General features: G+C 45.9%; 1 long non-coding RNA gene across 1 annotated transcript; it reads right to left on the bottom strand.

The window, feature by feature from the left end:
• Window positions 1-1151: 1151 nt before the first annotated feature.
• Window positions 1152-17627, bottom strand: LOC132206049 (uncharacterized). The gene is made up of 4 exons (XR_009442780.1): window positions 17507-17627; window positions 12736-12833; window positions 2741-2828; window positions 1152-2635 (listed from the first exon to the last, which is right to left on the bottom strand). It is a non-coding gene; the product is annotated as an uncharacterized LOC132206049 (long non-coding RNA).
• Window positions 17628-17864: the final 237 nt, after the last annotated feature.

Below are 17864 nucleotides of genomic sequence, written 5' to 3'. Positions count from 1 at the left end.
CCTGGACACGACAGGGCAATTCAGCACGGCCAATCCACCAAACCTGAAAATCTTTAGACTGTGGGAGGAAATCAGAGCATTTGTCGGAAGCTCACACAGACACTCGGAGAACATGCAAACTCCACCCAAGTCACCCAAGGTTGGAATCAAACCTGGGTCCCTGGAGCTGTGAGGCAGCAGTGTTAACCATTGTGACATTCATAAATAAAAGTGGCCTAATCTGAGGGTCACCACTCCTCAGGTGAAGGGAGAGATTGAGACAGAGACCTTCATGGTAATCCCAACCAGTGCAGGAATTCAACTCTGGCATTATTTTGCATGCAAACCATCTGTCTAGCCAAATGAGCAAACTGATCTCCTCAGTTAATACAGCCAGGAAAACTGTGTTGACATGATAATACGACCAGACGTGAAATCTAGAAATCATGGGTTCAAATCCAAACACTGCAGTTGGTGGAATTTACATTCAATTATTAAATCTGGAATTCAAAGTTTAATTAATAGTAAAAATTGTACAAAGCAATAGCCTTCACTAATATACTTCTGGAGGTAATCTATTGGTCTGAACAAACTGGGGCTATATATTAACCTCGACCCAAAGCAATATGTATGCCTTTCAACTGTCCTCTGAAATTATCCCAGTGCACAACATTGCTGAAGATGAGTTCAGAATGGATAAAAATGCTGGCCTTGTTCGTAACACCTACATGCCATGAAATAATTGAATCAAAAATAAGGGAAGGGTGTTTTCACTGGCAAAACAGATGTTAACCAAATCACAATGACTTCATCTTGCTACTAAATAACCAGAGTTTTGCTGAAATTATCAATCTTGTAAATGATTACAAAGACTTGCAAACAAGATATGTTCACAACCTAATGGGAAAACAGTAGTAAAATGGAATGCATTGAAATATCAAGTGACAGGGGTTGATGTTCAAATATCTCATTGCAACAAAGGTGCAATTTTATACAACATTTTCATAGTTCAATATTCAAATTGAATAACATCCGAGCACTGCAGGTTTAATCAGCTAAACATAATATTTGCTTGTTTCAATTTAATTCAATTGATAATTGGTCAAGCAATAATATCAACATAATTGGTAAGAACGAAAAATATCGTATCCAAATAAAGTGAGACCCTTCCATCTTTAATATCATAGTGATCGATGTTTTTGAACACTCTGTTCTTCAACTGAAAAATAACCCATAACATTTTCTTATGCTTTCCCTTTGCATAATCAGCAAAACTGCAGTTTTGTCACAGGGATTTAACTGTTACAGAGATGTACAAGTGGTCAGGCAGAGAAGGGGTAAAAATCAGATCCATGAACATCAAGTTTCAAATCGACATGCAAGTATATTTAAACTATGAAATGTTCGGATTGAATTTAGAGAAGGCTTTTCCTAACCACCCATGACATTGTTGGCTGGACGTTGGCACACATTCTAAAGCAGACTTGCCTTTTGGACGCTGATCACTAAAGGTACAAGCCTACAATTCTGGTTACCTTCCACAACCATTTTCTTCCCATCAATTACAGAACCATTTCTTCTTCCTTACCCCTCAGTCTCCTGTTCCGAGCCTCTATCCATAATTCTTAACTTCAGTTCCTCTCCCTTCATGTCATAAAGTTGACTCTTCACTCCTCCTCTCGCCAATCCGCTAATTGCATTTCACCCATGCTCTTTCGTTTCGTACATCTCGTTTCCCATTCCCTTCCTCTCTTTAACCCGCCTCCAATTCACCAATCATTGCTGATGTGATTTGATCATTCTTTCTTTAGTTGTTGTTCGACCAGATTGATACTTCCCAAACTTCACTCCAAAAAATATCTACAATTTCTTCCATTCAATCCATCCTACTTTATCGAGTTGCACCAGCTCAGGTTCCAAACCACCGAGCAGTGAAATATTGAAAATTGCTGTCCAAGACTGGAACTGACTCTCTTCATCGTCACTGTCTTGCCTTTAGAAGTAAAATCATCAAAATTAATAAATCAATTAATCGCATGTTAGATGAAAGATATCTACATGAATGACACTTTAAAAAAAGGGACAATTTGATTGCGAATATGCTCTCCGTAGGTGAAATGCTGCTGAATTTCTTTTCCAGATATGGAAAAACACAACCGAAACGACAGCTTTCCTGGCCTGCTGTGCTCCTCAAGCTCCACTCTGTGTTATCTCAGACTCCAGCATTGGCAGTTCTTACAATCTCATAGTTTATCAGCAGTCCTTAAAATGACCAGTGAATGGCACACAATGCACAGCTCTCTCAAACCACCCCATGCTCATATTTAAGCTGTACACATTCCAATTTCTGCTTTGCTTCTTCTTAAATGATATTTTGATCCTCAGTCCTTGCAATCTGAAGACCCCTTTGTGCAACTCTATGTGAATCACGCCCTCTGCTGGCGGCAGAACGTTTTGAGAAATCATTTCTGAAGAAGGGTCCAGACCCAAAACGTCAGCTTTCCTGCTCCTCTGATGCTGCTTCGCCTGCTGTGTTCATCCAGCTCTACACCTTGTTATATGAGAAATCACTGTCGACATCTTTTCAAAATTTTCATCTTTTGGATCATAGAATCTGTATGTCATCGAATCTTTATCAAGGACTTTTAAAAGTAAACTGTGAAAACAAGGCGTCTGAAGATGAAGGTTATCCGTATTTTACTCAATTGGAAATATTTTTACAGACTTCTTAAGATCAATTGACGCCAGGTTTGCAACTCACCAGGAGTATTATTCCTCAACTATTCAGTTGAATGTCTTGATGAGCAAAGCAAAATGAAGGTGCATCTCGAATCGAAACATGAAGGGCGCTGAGAAAGTTTGCAAAAGGGGAACAGGGTGATGGAGACATATTGAGACCTTAAATGAGCAAAGCATTGGAAGATAAATGTTATAAAACCAAAACACCATAAAACACAGGAGCAGAAATTAGGCCATTCGGCCCATTGAGTCTTCTCCGCCATTCAATCATGGCCGATAAGTTCCTCAACCCCCATTCTCCCACTTTCTCCCTGTAACCCCCAATCCCCTTGATAATCAAGAATCTGTCTCAATGTACTCAATAACACAGCCTCCACAGCCTTCGGTGGCAGTTCAATTAGATTCCACCCCCCATCCCCACCCCACCGCCACCCTTCTAAACTCCAATGACAACAGTACCAGAGTCCTAATCGTTCCTCATATGTTAAGCTTTCAAGTCCTGGGACCTCCAGGAACCTCCTCTGAACCTAATCCAGGACCAGTACATCCTTTCTGAGATATGGGGCTCAAAACTGCACACACAACTTCAAATGTGGCCTAAGCTTTAAAGCCTCAGTGGTAATTTTGTGCTTTTACATTCAAGCCGTCTCAAAATAAATGCCAACTTTGTATTTGAGATAGTGGGAACTGCAGATGCTGGAGAATCCAAGATAATAAAAATGTGAGGCTGGATGAACACAGCAGGCCAAGCAGCATCTCAGGAGCACAAAAGCTGACGTTTCGGGCCTCGACCATTCATCAGAAAGGGGGATGGGGTGAGGGTTCTAGAATAAATAGGGAGAGAGGGGGAGGCGGACCGAAGATGGAAAGAAAAGAAGATAGGTGGAGAGAGTATAGGTGGGGAGGTAGGGAGGGGATAGGTCAGTCCAGGGAAGACGGACAGGTCAAGGAGGTGGGATGAGGTTAGTAGGTAGGAGATCGGGGTGCAGATTGGGGTGGGAGGAAGGGATGGGTGAGAGGAAGAACAGGTTAGGGAGGCAGAGACAGGTTGGACTGGTTTTGGGATGCAGTGGGTGGAGGGGAAGAGCTGGGCTGGTTGTGTGGTGCAGTGGGGGGAGGGGACGAACTGGGCTGGTTTAGGGATGCAGTTGGGGAAGGGGAGATTTTGAAGCTGGTGAAGTCCACATTGATACCATTAGGCTGCAGGGTTCCCAGGCGGAATAAGAGTTGCTGTTCCTGCAACCTTCGGGTGGCATCATTGTGGCACTGCAGGAGGCCCATGATGGACATGTCATCTAAAGAATGGGAGGGGGAGTGGAAATGGTTTGCGACTGGGAGGTGCAGTTGTTTGTTGCGAACCGAGCGGAGGTGTTCTGCAAAGCGGTCCCCAAGCCTCCGCTTGGTTTCCCCAATGTAGAGGAAGCCACACCGGGTACAGTGGATGCAGTATACCACATTGGCAGATGTGCAGGTGAACCTCTGCTTAATGTGGAATGTCATCTTGGGGCCTGGGATAGGGGTGAGGGAGGAGGTGTGGGGGCAAGTGTAGCACTTCCTGCGGTTGTAGGGGAAGGTGCCGGGTGTGGTGGGGTTGGAGGGCAGTGTGGAGCGAACAAGGGAGTCACGGAGAGAGTGGTCTCTCCGGAAAGCAGACAGGGGTGGGGATGGAAGAATGTCTTGGGTGGTGGGGTCGGATTGTAGATGGCGGAAGTGTCGGAGGATGATGCGTTGTATCTGGAGGTTGGTGGGGTGGTGTGTGAGAACGAGGGGGATCCTCTTCGGGCGGTTGTGGCGGTGGCGGGGTGTGAGGGATGTGTTGTGGGAAATGCGGGAGACGCGGTCAAGGGCATTCTCGACCACTGTTGGGGGAAAGTTGCGGTCCTTGAAGAACTTGGACATCTGGGATGTGCGGGAGTGGAATGTCTTATCGTGGGAGCAGATGCGGCGGAGGCGGAGGAATTGAGAATAGGGGAAGGAATTTTTGCAGGAGGGTGGGTGGGAGGAGGTGTATTCTAGGTAGCTGTGGGAGTCGGTGGGCTTGAAATGGACATCAGTTACAAGCTGGTTGCCTGAGATGGAGACTGAGAGATCCAGGAAGGTGAGGGATGTGCTGGAGATGGCCCAGGTGAACTGAAGGTTGGGGTGGAAGGTGTTGGTGAAGTGGATGAACTGTTCGAGCTCCTCTGGGGAGCAAGAGGCGGCGCCGATACAGTCATCAATGTACCGGAGGAAGAGGTGGGGTTTGGGGCCTGTGTGGGTGCGGAAGAGGGACTGTTCCACGTAACCTACAAAGAGGCAGGCATAGCTGGGGCCCATGTGGGTGCCCATGGCCACCCACTTAGTCTGTAGGAAGTGGGAGGAGTCGAAAATGAAGTTGTTGAGGGTGAGGACGAGTTCGGCTATGCGGATGAGGGTGTCGGTGGAGGGGTCTGGTCGGGCCTGCGGGACAGGAAGAAGCAGAGGACCTTGAGGCCATCTGCATGTGGAATGCAGGTGTATAGGGACTGGACGTCCATGGTGAAGATGAGGTGTTGGGGGCCAGGGAATTGGAAGTCCTGGAGGAGGTGGAGGGCGTGGGTGGTGTCACGGACGTAGGTAGGGAGTTCCTGGACCAAAGGGGAGAATATGGAGTCCAGATAGGTGGAGATGAGTTCGGTGGGGCAGGAGCAGGCTGAGATGATGGGTCGACCAGGGCAGCCAGGTTTGTGGATTTTGGGAAGGAGATAGAAACGGGCCGTGCGGGGGTTGGGGAACAATGAGGTTGGAGGCGGTGGGTGGGAGGTCTCCTGAGGTGATGAGGTCATGAATGGTGTTGGAGATGATGGTTTGGTGCTCGGGTGTGGGGTCGTGATCGAGGGGGCGGTAGGAGGTGGTGTCGGAGAGTTGGCATCTGGCCTCGGCGATGTAGAGGTCAGTGCGCCATACTACCACTGCGCCATCCTTGTCTGCGGGTTTGATGGTGAGGTTGGGGTTGGAGCGGAGGGAGCGGAGGGCTGCCTGTTTTGCGGGGGAGAGGTTGGAGTGGGTGAGAGGGGTGGAGAGGTTGAGGCGGTTAATGTCTCGACGGCAGTTGGAGATGAAGAGGTCGAGGGAGGGTAGGAGGCCTGGGGGGGTTGTCCAGGAGGAGGACTTGTGTTGGGAGCGGGTGAAGGGGTCAGTGGAGGGAGGGTTAGGTTCCCGGTTGAAGAAGTAGGCATGGAAGCGAAGGTGGCGGAAAAACTACTCTATGTCCGATCGTGACTGGTATTCGTTGATGTGTGGTTGTAGGGAGACAAAGGTGAGCCCCTTACTAAGGACTGACCGTTTGTCCTCAGTCAGTGGGAGGTCTGGGGGGATGGTGAAGATGCGGCAGGGTTCAGTGTGGCTGTCTCGTGTGGCCAACTTTGTACTTGCCTTCCTGGCTACTGGCTCGAACTGCAAGTTACCTTGAGAGAATCCCGGATGAGAACTTCCAAGTCCCTTTGCACTTCATAATTCTGAATTTTCTCCCCATTTAGAAAATAACCCATGCTATTATTCTTCCTACCAAAATGCACCACCTCGCAATTTCCCATGTTGTACTCCATCTGCCACTTCTTTGCCCACTCTCCTCACCTGTCCAAATCCTTTTGCAGCTTCCCCACCTCCTTAATACTACCTGTCCCTCCACCTATCTTTGTATCATCTGCAAACTTTGCCAGAATGCCCACAGTTCCTTCACTGACCCTTGCAGAAGACCACTTGTCACTGGCTGCCATCCTGAGAAAGGCTTTTTTTGTCCCCACTTTCTGCTTTCTGTCAGGCAGCCAATCTCCTATCCATGCTAGCAGCTTGTCTCTAACTTCATGGGCCCTTATCATACTCAGCAGCCTCCTGTGCAGCAGCTTGCCAAAGGCCTTCTTGAAGTCCAGGTTGATAACATCCATAGGCTCTCCTTGGTCTACCCTGCTTGTTACTTCCTCAAAGAAGTTTAGCAGATTTGTCAGGCATGACCTCCCCTTGATGAAACCATGCTGACTTTGCCCTACTTTACCATACACTTCCAAATATTCAGAAATCTCATCCTTCACAATGAACTCCAAAATCTCACCCACAATCGAGGTTAGGCTAATCGGCCTGTAATATTTTATCTTTTGCCTTACTCCCTTTTTAAACAGGGGTGTCACATTAGCGAAGTAGTTATTCAGTTCCTCAACCATTTCCTTGTTCCCCTCTACTATCTCTCCACCGTCAGTGTCCAATGGTCCAATATCCACTTTTTCTCTCTTTTGTCCCTTATATATCTAAAGAAACTCTTACAAGTCTTCATTTGTATTACTGGCTAGCTTGCCCTCATATTTAATCTTCTCCCTCCTTATTCCTTTCTTCGTTGCACTCCGTGGATCTTTGTAAGCTTCCCAGTCCTCTGGTTTCCCACTGCCCTTCACCACATTACATGCTTTGTCTTTTGCTTTAATGCTATCCCTGACTTCCTGAGTCAGCCATGGTTGCCTCATCCTCCCTGTACCATACTTCTTTTTCCGAGGGATGCTAAACTGGGTAAATGTACATTTTTGGCAAAAGAAACATGCATTTCAATGTGACCTAATGGAAAAAGCCATGGTGCTTTGAGGTAAAAGTGCCAGTCACTAAGCCTCATGCTGTCCAATCTGTATCCAGGCAGCCAAATTTCTCTGAATCCCATGACTCTTTACTATCTGAATGAACCTACCATGAGGAACCTTATCAAATGCTTTGCTAAAATCCATATAAACCACATCTGCTGCTCTACTTTCATCAATGTGTTTTGTCATTTCCTCAAGGAGTTCAGTAAGGCTTGTCAGGCATGATTTTCCCCTCACAAAGCCATGCTGACTGTTTCTAATCAAACTATGCTTTTCCAAATAATCATGAATAATATCTCCCAGAATCGTCTCCAATAATTTGCCCACCACAGAAGTAAACTGGCCAGACTGTAATTTCCAGGATTAGACAGCATGATCGCATAGTGGCTAGCACTATTACCTCATAGTGCTGGGGACCAAGGTTCAATTTCACCCTCAGGCGTCTGTCTGTGTGGAGTTTGCACATTCTCCCCATGTCTGCGTGGGGTTCCTCTGGATGCTCCGGTTTCCGCCCACAGCCCAAAGACGAGCAGGCTCGGTTAGATTGTCCATGCTAAATTGCCTATAGTGTTCAGGGATGTGCAGATTAGGTGGGTTATCATGGGGCTGGCCTGGGTGGGATGCTATGAGGTGCTTGTTAGGTCGAAGGGCGTGTTTCCGCACTGTAGGGATTCTATGATCTATGATCTAATTATCCCTATTCCCTTTCTTCAGCAAGGGAAAAATGTTTTCCACCCTCTAGTTGACTGGTGCTACTCTGGTGGACAATGAGGATGCAAAGATCATCGCCAAAGGGGCAGCAATCTCTTCCCTTACTTCCTGTAGGAACATTGGGTGTAGCCCGTCTTGCCCAGGGGACTTACCAATCCTCATGCATTTCCTAATTTCTAGCACATCCCCCTTCCTAACATCCACCTGATTGAGCATATCTGCCTGTTTCACACTGTCCCCACAAACTTCAAGGTCACTCTTGCTGATGAATGTTGAAGCAAAGTACTCATTAAGGACCTCCCCCACCTTTTCCAACTCCAGGCACAAGTTCCCTCCCCTATCCTTGATCGGCCCTAGCCTCACTCTGGCCATCCTCTTGTTCCTCACATAACATAGAACATTACAGCACAGTACAGGCCCTTCGGCCCTCGATGTGGTGCCGACCCGACATACCAATCTGAAGCCCGTCTAACCTATACTCTTCCATGTACGCCCACACATAAGTATAGAATGCTTGAGGTTTTCCTTAATCCAAGGCTTTTTCATGCCCCTTTTCACTCTCCTCAGTCAATTCTTCAGTTCCTTCCCAGCTACCTTGTAACCGTCCAGAGCCCTGTCCGATCCTTGCTTCCTCAACCTTAAGTAAGCTTCCTTCTTCCTCTTGACTAGATGTTCCACATGTCTCGTTATCCAAGGTTCCTTCACCTTACCATCCTTTCTTTGCCTCAGTGGGACAAACCTATCCAGTACCTGCAGCAACTGCTCCTGAAACAACCTCCGTATTTCTGTCGTGCATTTCCCTGAGACATCTCCTCTGAATTTATGTTCCACAGCTCCTGCTTAATAGCATTGTAATTCCAGCCCTCCCAATTAAATACTTTCCCATACCATCTACTCCTATCCCTCCTCATGACTATAGTCAAGGTCAGGGAGTTATGATCACCATCACCGAAATGCTCTCCCACTGAGAGAACTGACACCTGGCCTGGTTTGCTGCCAAATACCAAATCCAATATGGCCTCCCCTCGAGATGGCCTATCTACATATTGAGTCAGAAATCTTGACTGGACGCACCTATAAAATCTATTCGTTCCAAACTATTCACATTTCGGTGGCTCCAGTCGATATTGCGGAAGTTGAAGTCACCCTTGACAACAAGCCTATTACCTCTGCAACTTTTCAAAATCTGTGTCCCAATCTGTTCCTCAGTGTCTCTGTTGCTAATTGGGGTTGGGGGGCACTACAGAAAACTCCCAATAAAGGGACTGCTCCTTTCCTGTTTCTGACTTCCACCCACACTGACTCAGTGTAGAAACTCTCCTCCATGACCTTCATTTCTGCAGCTGTGATACCATCCCTGATTAACAATGCCATCCCCCCACTTCTTTTACCTCCCTCCCTATTTCTTTTGAAGCATCTAAACCAGAGAACATCCGACAATCATTCCTCACCCTGTGTTATCCACGTCTCCGTAACGGCCACAACTTGTAGCTCCAAGCACTGATCCATGCTCTAAGTTTGTCACATTTATTCCTGACACTTCTTGCATCAAAATAGACACATTTCAACCAGTCACACTGACTGCAACTTTGTCCAATCAACTGTCTGCCCTTCTTCACAGATTTTCTGCATGATATATTTGCCTGTACACCAGCTATCCCATCCTCTGATCCGGTTCCCATCCCACTGCCAAACTAGTTTAAACCCTCCTGAGGAGCTTGAGCAAACCTCCCACCCAAGATGTTGGTTCCCCTCTAGTTCAGGTGCAACCCGTTCTTACTGTTCAGATCCCACTTTCCTGTCCTCTTCCCAAAATCCACAAACCTGCCTGCCCTGGTCGACACTTTGCCTCCACCTGCATCTCCATCTCCACACATCCGTCACCTTTCAGGACCTCTCTGTCTCCATCTCAGGCAACCACCTAAAAACCGATATCCATTTCAAGCCCACCGACCCCCACAGCTACCTAGAATACACCTCCTCCCACCCACCTTCCTGCAAAAATTCCACCCCTTATTCCTAATTCCTTCACCTCCGCCGCATCTGCTCCCAGGATTTAGCATTCCACTCCCATACATCTCAGATGTCCTCGTTTTTCAAGGACCGCAACATCCCCCCTGTAATGGTTGAGAACACCCTCAACCATGTCTCCTGCATTTCCTGCAACTCGTCCCTCACAACCCGTCCCCGCAATAACCACCAAAAGAGAATCCCCCCAACCTCACATGCCACTCCACCAACCTCCGGATCCAACGCATCATCCTCCGACACTTCTGCCATCCACAATCCGACGCCACCACCAAAGATATTTTTCCATCCCCACCCTTGTCTGCTTTCCGGAGGGACCATTCGCTGTGAGAGTCCCTTGTCCACTCCACACTCCCCTCCTACTCCACCACACCTGGCACTTTCCTCTGCAAAGGCCGGAAGTGCTACATTTGCCCCATATCTCCTCCCTAACCGCCATCCCAGGCTCCAAAAGAAGACTTTCCACATCAAGCAGATGTTCACCTGCACATTTGTCAATGTGGTATACTGCATCTGCTAAACACATTATGGCCTCCTCTACATTGGGGAAGCCAAGCGGAGGCTTGTGGACCATTTTGCAGAACACCTACGCTCGGTTTGCAATAAACTACTGCACCTCTCAGTCGCGAACCATTTCAACTTCCCCTCCCAATCCTTCGACGATATGTCCATCCTGGGCCTCCTGCAGTGCCACAACGATGCCACCCGAAGGTTGCAGGAACAGCAACTCATATTCTGCTTGGGAGCTCTGCAGCCCAATGATATCAATGTGGGTTTCACAAGCTTCAAAATTTTCCCTCCCCCGCCACTGCATCCCAAAACCAGCTCAGCTCATCCTGCCTCCCTAGCCTGTTCTTCCTCTCACCTATCCCCTTCTCCCACCCCAAGCTGCACCTCCATTTCCTACCGACTAACCTCATCCTGCCCCCTTGAACTGTCTGTCCTCCCGGACTGACCTAACCCCTCCCTACCTACCCACCTACACTCACTTGTAATGGCTCCATCCCCGCCTCTTTAACTTGTCTGTCTCCTCTCCACCTATGTTCTCCTCTGTTCTTCTTCGATCTGCTTCCCCTTCTCTCCGTATTTATTTCACAACCTTCTCCCCCTTCCCCTTTTCTGAAGAAGGGTCTCGGCCGGAAACGTCAGCTTTCCTGCTCCCCTGATGCTGCTTGGCCTGCTGTGCCCATGTTGACCTTGTTATCGCAGATTGTCCAGCATCTGCAGCTCCTATTATCCCTCTCAGACCGATTGTTTCTCAGCCAGGCACACCGTCACACAAATTGGCCAATAACGTACAACAGCGATTGAAACACTTAGCAGACAGATCACCACATTCCATCCACTCAACCCAAGAATTCCTCAACGCCCTCAAGAACATAAAATTCGTGACAACGAGGTTATGGCATCCTTTGACATCACAGCTTTGACCATATCGTTTGACGTCCCACTAGCCAAAGAAACAGTGGCCACGTTACTAGAGGAAACAGCAATGCACACCAGCAGCTCCATCAGCAATGACAACATTGTTAAATTACTAGACCTCTGCCTCACCACACACTTCGTCTTTAATGGTCAAATATACAAACGGATCACTGGTACACCAATGGGGTCACCCAACTCAGGACTCATCGCCGAAGCAGTCATGCAAAGTCTAGAATGCACCTCCCGCCCCCATGTTCAACCTAAACTGTGGATCTGGTACGTCGGCGACCCATTTGTCATTATTAAACGCAACAAGGTAAAACAGACACACCACTTCATTAATAACGTATTCACAGGGATTAAATTCACAAGGGAAGAAGAAAACAACAATCAACTTCTGTTTTTCAATGTTAACGTAGAATGATTGACAAACAGGGAGTTCCAAACCTCGGCATATAGAAAACAAGCACTGATCAAATCCTCAACTTCACAGCAACCACCCCAATGTCGACAAACAAAGCTGCATCAGGCCATTTCTGAAGAAGGGTCTAGGCCCTAAACATCAGCTTTCCTGTTCCTCTGATGCTGCTTGGCCTGCTGTGTTCATCCAGCTCTATACCTTGTTATCTTAGGACACTAATTAAATAAGTCAGAACGCATTGCAACACTCCAGAACCTTGCCGGGATGAGTTAGAACAGTTATACAAAATCCTCACTTTAAACGGATATCCTTGCAACTACATCCACAGATGCCTACACAACAGAAAACAACAGGAGGACTCAGTATGCCCTCACACATTGGCCACACTGCCCTACATCAAGAATATATCAGAATTGATAACAAGACTCCGAAGACCATAAGCAATCATGGGGTTCACAAGGTCACAGCCACTCTACGACAAACACTTAGAAGGATTAAAGACAACTCCCACAACATGCAGAAGCAACGTGGTTTGCAAAATACCATGCAACGACTACCACAAACATTATATTGGACAAACAGGGAGGAAATGAACCCCTCCATCAGAATACATGAACATCAACTATCAACAAAATGGCACGATGAACTCTCCTAAATATTAATACAATCGGACAATGAAGGCCATCAGTTAACTGGGGCATGGTAACCATAGTAACCCAATCCAAACATAGACACGCATGGGAATTCCTAGAGGCATGGTCCTCCACCCATAATTCAATCAACAAACATATAGAATTGGACCCCATATACAACCCCATATAGATCAAAACCGGAAGTGATAGTACTCACCATAACAGAGTGGACAGTATAAATTCCAAGCAGCGTAGAATAACATCACTTCATTGGAGGCTCCATTAATGATGTCACTTAGCATGGTGAGAAAACATCTGAACAAAAACAAGTCAGCTCAGCAAGCAAGTTAACAAACTCACATCGCTGTGACTCTGGAGTCACATGTCGTCCAGACCAGGTAAGGATGGCAATTTCTTTCCCCAAAGGACATTAGTGACCCAGGTGAGTTTTTCTGACAATCGACAGGGTTCCTTGTTATCATTAGATTCTTATTTCCAGAGATTTTATTGGATTCAGATTCCACCATTTTCCATGGTGGGATTCAAATCTGTGTTCCCCGAATGTTATCTGCGTCTCTGGACAAACAGTCCAGTGATAATACAATTAGGCAACTGTATTCCCAGTGCAGTGAGGAAGAAGTGCTAACCACTGAGCCACCATGCTGCCCAGAAGGGGTATAATGAGCGTGTCCTTCATTTTCATTGATTGATGAGATAAGACAGATCCAAACCTATATGTCCTATCAAAATAACAGATTGTTGTCATGATATTTACAATCTTAAAAGATTTTGAACGAGTCAATAAGAAAATTAAAATAGTTCCAAATCTTGAATGATAGATAAGGAACAGCAAAGTGCCATATTTTATGTAACCATTGGTAACAGTTGGAAACTTGTCACAGTAGAGTCACCAATAGAGAATTGGAGCAGCTTGATGATTCATACCAGTGTATGAAGGAATGCAATTCCGAACGTCACACGTTCTCATTCAATACCACATAATAACAGTGACAGCATCAACCTGTATTTATGGGCCTGACTGAAATCCACACAACAAGCATAAAAAAAAATGATCTGAGGTGCTATGAGAAAGCAATAAATATGTATGCAACATTTTTGGGAAGTAATTGTTATGTAGTGGATGCAAGCTGAGAAGGAATCTTGCTTCACAAACGATATTCAATTGCACTGCAGTTCATGCCAGTCAGAATCAGTTTTTTTTTGACAGATAATTACATTTTCATCACAATGAGCTTTGATTGATCAGAATATTTTAAGTAAGAACTATGTCTCGGGTAAGCTGACAGTATTATTGGGTTGGAGAAGGTACACGCACTGCTGGCAGTTTTGAGACAGTTGAATGTGAAAGCATGGCCACATAAGGTTCTAACAGGTAATAACTGGACAAGCTGCTTGGCCTGCTGTGTCCATCCAGCCCCACATTTTATTATCTTAGGTTCTGCAGCATCTGCAGTTCCCATTATCCCTTACTAATCAGACCAGTTACATACTCGTCCAAATCACAAAGTCCCAGCACTGATTGCTGAGGAATGCCACTACTCACAGCTAGTGACTAGTTAGAATCGTACAGTTAGTGACATTCAGAAACGCACCCTTCCACTGCTACCCTCTGTTGTTCAAAACTGCGCAAGCTTTTTATCCATCTTGCAACCTCACCTCTGATCCCATGCAACTTTACCTTCTGTATCAGACTGCCATGAGGGACATTGCCAAAGGCCATTCTGAAGTCCATGTTTACAACATCCACTACTCTCTTTGATCATGTTCATCACTTACTCAAAAAACTCAACCAAGATAGTAAGACATGACTTCACCATCACAAAACAATGTTGTCTCTTGCTAATATGCCCATTGATTTCCGGGTGGAAATAAATCCTGTCTCAAAGAATCCTGTCCCATAATTTCCCCACCACTGATGTTAGGCTTACCAACCCACAATTAGCTGAATTATCCTTGCCACTTTTCTTAAACAAAGGAACAACACTGGCTATTTGCCAATCCCCTGGGACCTCCACTGTGTCTTGATGAAGTTCGCCTTCCGGAAGCAGTGATGCAGATCATCCCCAATTCAGCTCATCATCATCATCACCACCACCATCATCATCATCAGCCTCATCATCAGCATCATCATCATGCCAACTATTTCAATGCCCTAACCTTCACCTGAACATGGAGACTATGCCGATGAAGTTCATCTTCTGGAAGCATAGACTGACCTAATGCAGATCTACCCCACGTCAGCCAATAAGCGTCACCACTCTGCCGCCCTCTTCAATGTACTTGCCTTCACCTGAACACAGAGGGTGCCTCAATGAAGTTCACCTTCTGGAAGCAGTGACTGCACTGATGCAGATGTTACCCCTCAACCCCCGCGTCAGCCAATCAACATCAGCATGCTCCGGCCCTGGTGAAGGTGCTCGCCTGGAAAACGAAGAGTGTCTCGATGAAAATGGAATGTGATGGATGCATCAAAAGAGGCCATTTGAGTATAATGCAAGTGCCATCTCTTTGCAAAAGCAGTTAAAATTGTTCTAACTCTGGAGTAAATCATACACAATTGATGTTACATCTTGTTTATTGAGTTCACTGACAAATCAAATTCAGACCTTCTATCAAGCATTGCCTCATAAATAGTTTGAATGTTTCTCTGAATTTCCTGACGCTATGAGGCAATTTTCCTCACCGCAGTTTTAAATGGCAGCAAGGCTTTCTAAATCTACATTTGAGGAATTATGTTTGTTTTGAATGAGCACATAGAAAGGAAGCAAAAGTGGCTAACTTCACTGAAAAGGTTTGTTGCTGGATCCTATGTTATCCTAAAGGAAATAAGGTTACCTGTTTCAATGTGAATGATTACTTTGTCCTGAAATTCAGCTTTAAATGATACCATTGATAGCTTTGGTCAGATACTATGTGCTCCAGGTTTCGAATCATAGAACCCCTACCTTGTGGAAGCAGAACCTTTGGTCTATCAAGCCCACACTGTCCCTCTGATGAACATCCCATCCAGATCCACACCCTGCTACCCGACCCTATCCTGTAACCCTGCATTTCCCATGGCTAATTCACCTAACCTGCACATCTTTGGACACTATGGGCAATTTTGCATGGCCAATCCACCTGACCTACATATCTTTGGACTGTGGGAGGAAACTGGAGTACTTGGAGGAAACCCACATAGACGTGGGGCGAATGCGCAAAATCCATGCAGTCACCTGAGGGCAGAATTGTACCCGGGTCTTTGGCCCTGTGAGGCAACATTGTTGATGTTTTAACAGATCGGAATATCCTAATCAGAATGTACATTTTGTATACACGTTTTACATTGGGTTTCTGAACATTCCTTGAAACTTATGTCAGCCCATTAGAGGGAGGGGCATGATAGTTTGCCAGTGAGATTCCAAGTTTATATCAGCCTGTGCAATATTTGGGCCCTTTAAGTGGTTTTAATGCTTCTGGTGCCTACCCAGACTAGAATAAAATATTAGCCAAGGAAAGAATATTTCAGGTGGGTTTCAGCAGCTGGTTGGCAAGGTACAGGTGCAGAAGTGCGGTACAGACTTTCCTGTAAACTCCCGTGATTCATTAATGAATTTTCAGTTCACATTCTGCCTCATCTTGGAGCTAGTGGCAAATGGTGTTGTGTCATAGAGTAATTGAGATTTACAGCAAGGACATAGGCCCTACAATCCATCATGTCCATGCTGGTCAGCAAGCACCCAAATCGCCAAATCCTAACTTCAGTAATGTGTTTGATAAGGTTCCCCATGGTAGGCTGGTGGAGTGAAGCCACATGGGGTCCAGGGTGTACGAGCTGGACGGATAGACAACTGGCTGGGCAAGGGGACAGAGAGTTGTATTGGAAGGGAGTTTCTCAAACTGGAGAACTGTGACCAGTGGTGTTCCACAGTGGTGCTGGGACAGTGTTGTTTGTGATATACATAAATGATCTGGAGGAAGATATAGATGGTCTTATTAGCAAGTTTGCAGATGACACTAAGATTAGTGGAGTGGCAGATATTGAAGGGGACTGTCAGAGAATGCAGCAGAATATTGGTAGACTGGAGAGTTAGGCGGAGAAATGGCAGTTGGAGTTCAATGCAGGCAAATGCGAGATGATGCATTTTGGAAGATTTGATTCACGAGTTAACTATACGGTAAATGGAAAAGCCCTGGGGAAAATTGCTGTACAGAGAGATCTGGGTGTCCAGGCCCAATGTACCCTGAAGATGGCAATGCAGGTCGATAGAGTGGTCAAAAAGGCATACAACATGTTTTCATTCATCAGATAGGGTATTGAGTACAAGAGTTGGCAGGTCATGTTATTGTTGTATAGGACTTTGGTTCGACCACATTTGGAATACTGTATACAATTCTGGTCGCCACATTACCAAAGGGATGTGGATTCTTTGGAGAGAGTGCCAAGGAGGTTCACCAGAATGTTGCCTTATATGGAGGGCACTAGCTATGAAGAGAGGTTGAGTAGATTAGTATTATTTACATTAGAAAGTCAGAGGTTAAGGAGTGACCTGATTGAGGTCGACAAAATCATGAGAGGTATAGGCAGGGTGAAGAACAAGAAGCTTTTTTCCCCAGAGTTGGGGACTCAATTACTAGGGGTCATGATTTCAAGGTGACAGGGGAAAAGTTTAAGGGAGATATGCGTGGAAAGTTCTTTACACAGAGGGTGATGGGCACCTGGAATGCGTTGCCAGCGGAGGTGGTAGAGGTGAGCACAGTAGCATCATTTAAGTTGCATCTAGACAGATACATGAATGTGCAGGGAGCAGAGGGATACAGATCCTTGGAAAATAGGCGATAGGTTTAGGTAGACGACCTGGAGGGTTCAGGCTTGATGGGCCGAAGGGCCTGTTCCTGAGCTGTAATTTACTTTGTTCTTTGTTGTAGCATTTGACTATAACCTGATATGTTACGACACTTCAAGTGTTCATCTAAATTATTCTTACCTCCGGTGAGAGCTGCCACTTTTACCACCATTTCAGGTAACGAGTCCATAACCCTCCTGTAGCTAATGGCCCAGTGGCTTCCAACCATTGCGTTTTATCTGGTTGATTGCAGATTGGAGTGTCTGGTGTGAATCCTGCAATTGAAAACAGTGCTTTGTAGCCCAGCAGAAAGGAGAATTAAGTTTTCTCTTTATGGCCTAAAGGAACACTCTTGTCTTCTACCATCTCTTGGCAAGCCAAAATGCACCATATTAAACAATGGATAATTCCTTTCTAATGGATTCCGGACTGACATAGATAGTTGAAGAATCCTACTGGCTTTGGGCCTTCCAGGAAAGTAAGTTAAAATTGCAAATTA

Source organism: Stegostoma tigrinum, chromosome 29 (genome assembly GCF_030684315.1).
Source record: "Stegostoma tigrinum isolate sSteTig4 chromosome 29, sSteTig4.hap1, whole genome shotgun sequence".
NCBI classification, from domain to species: Eukaryota; Metazoa; Chordata; class Chondrichthyes; order Orectolobiformes; family Stegostomatidae; genus Stegostoma; species Stegostoma tigrinum.
This window is presented reverse-complemented; position numbering and strand designations above follow the sequence as displayed.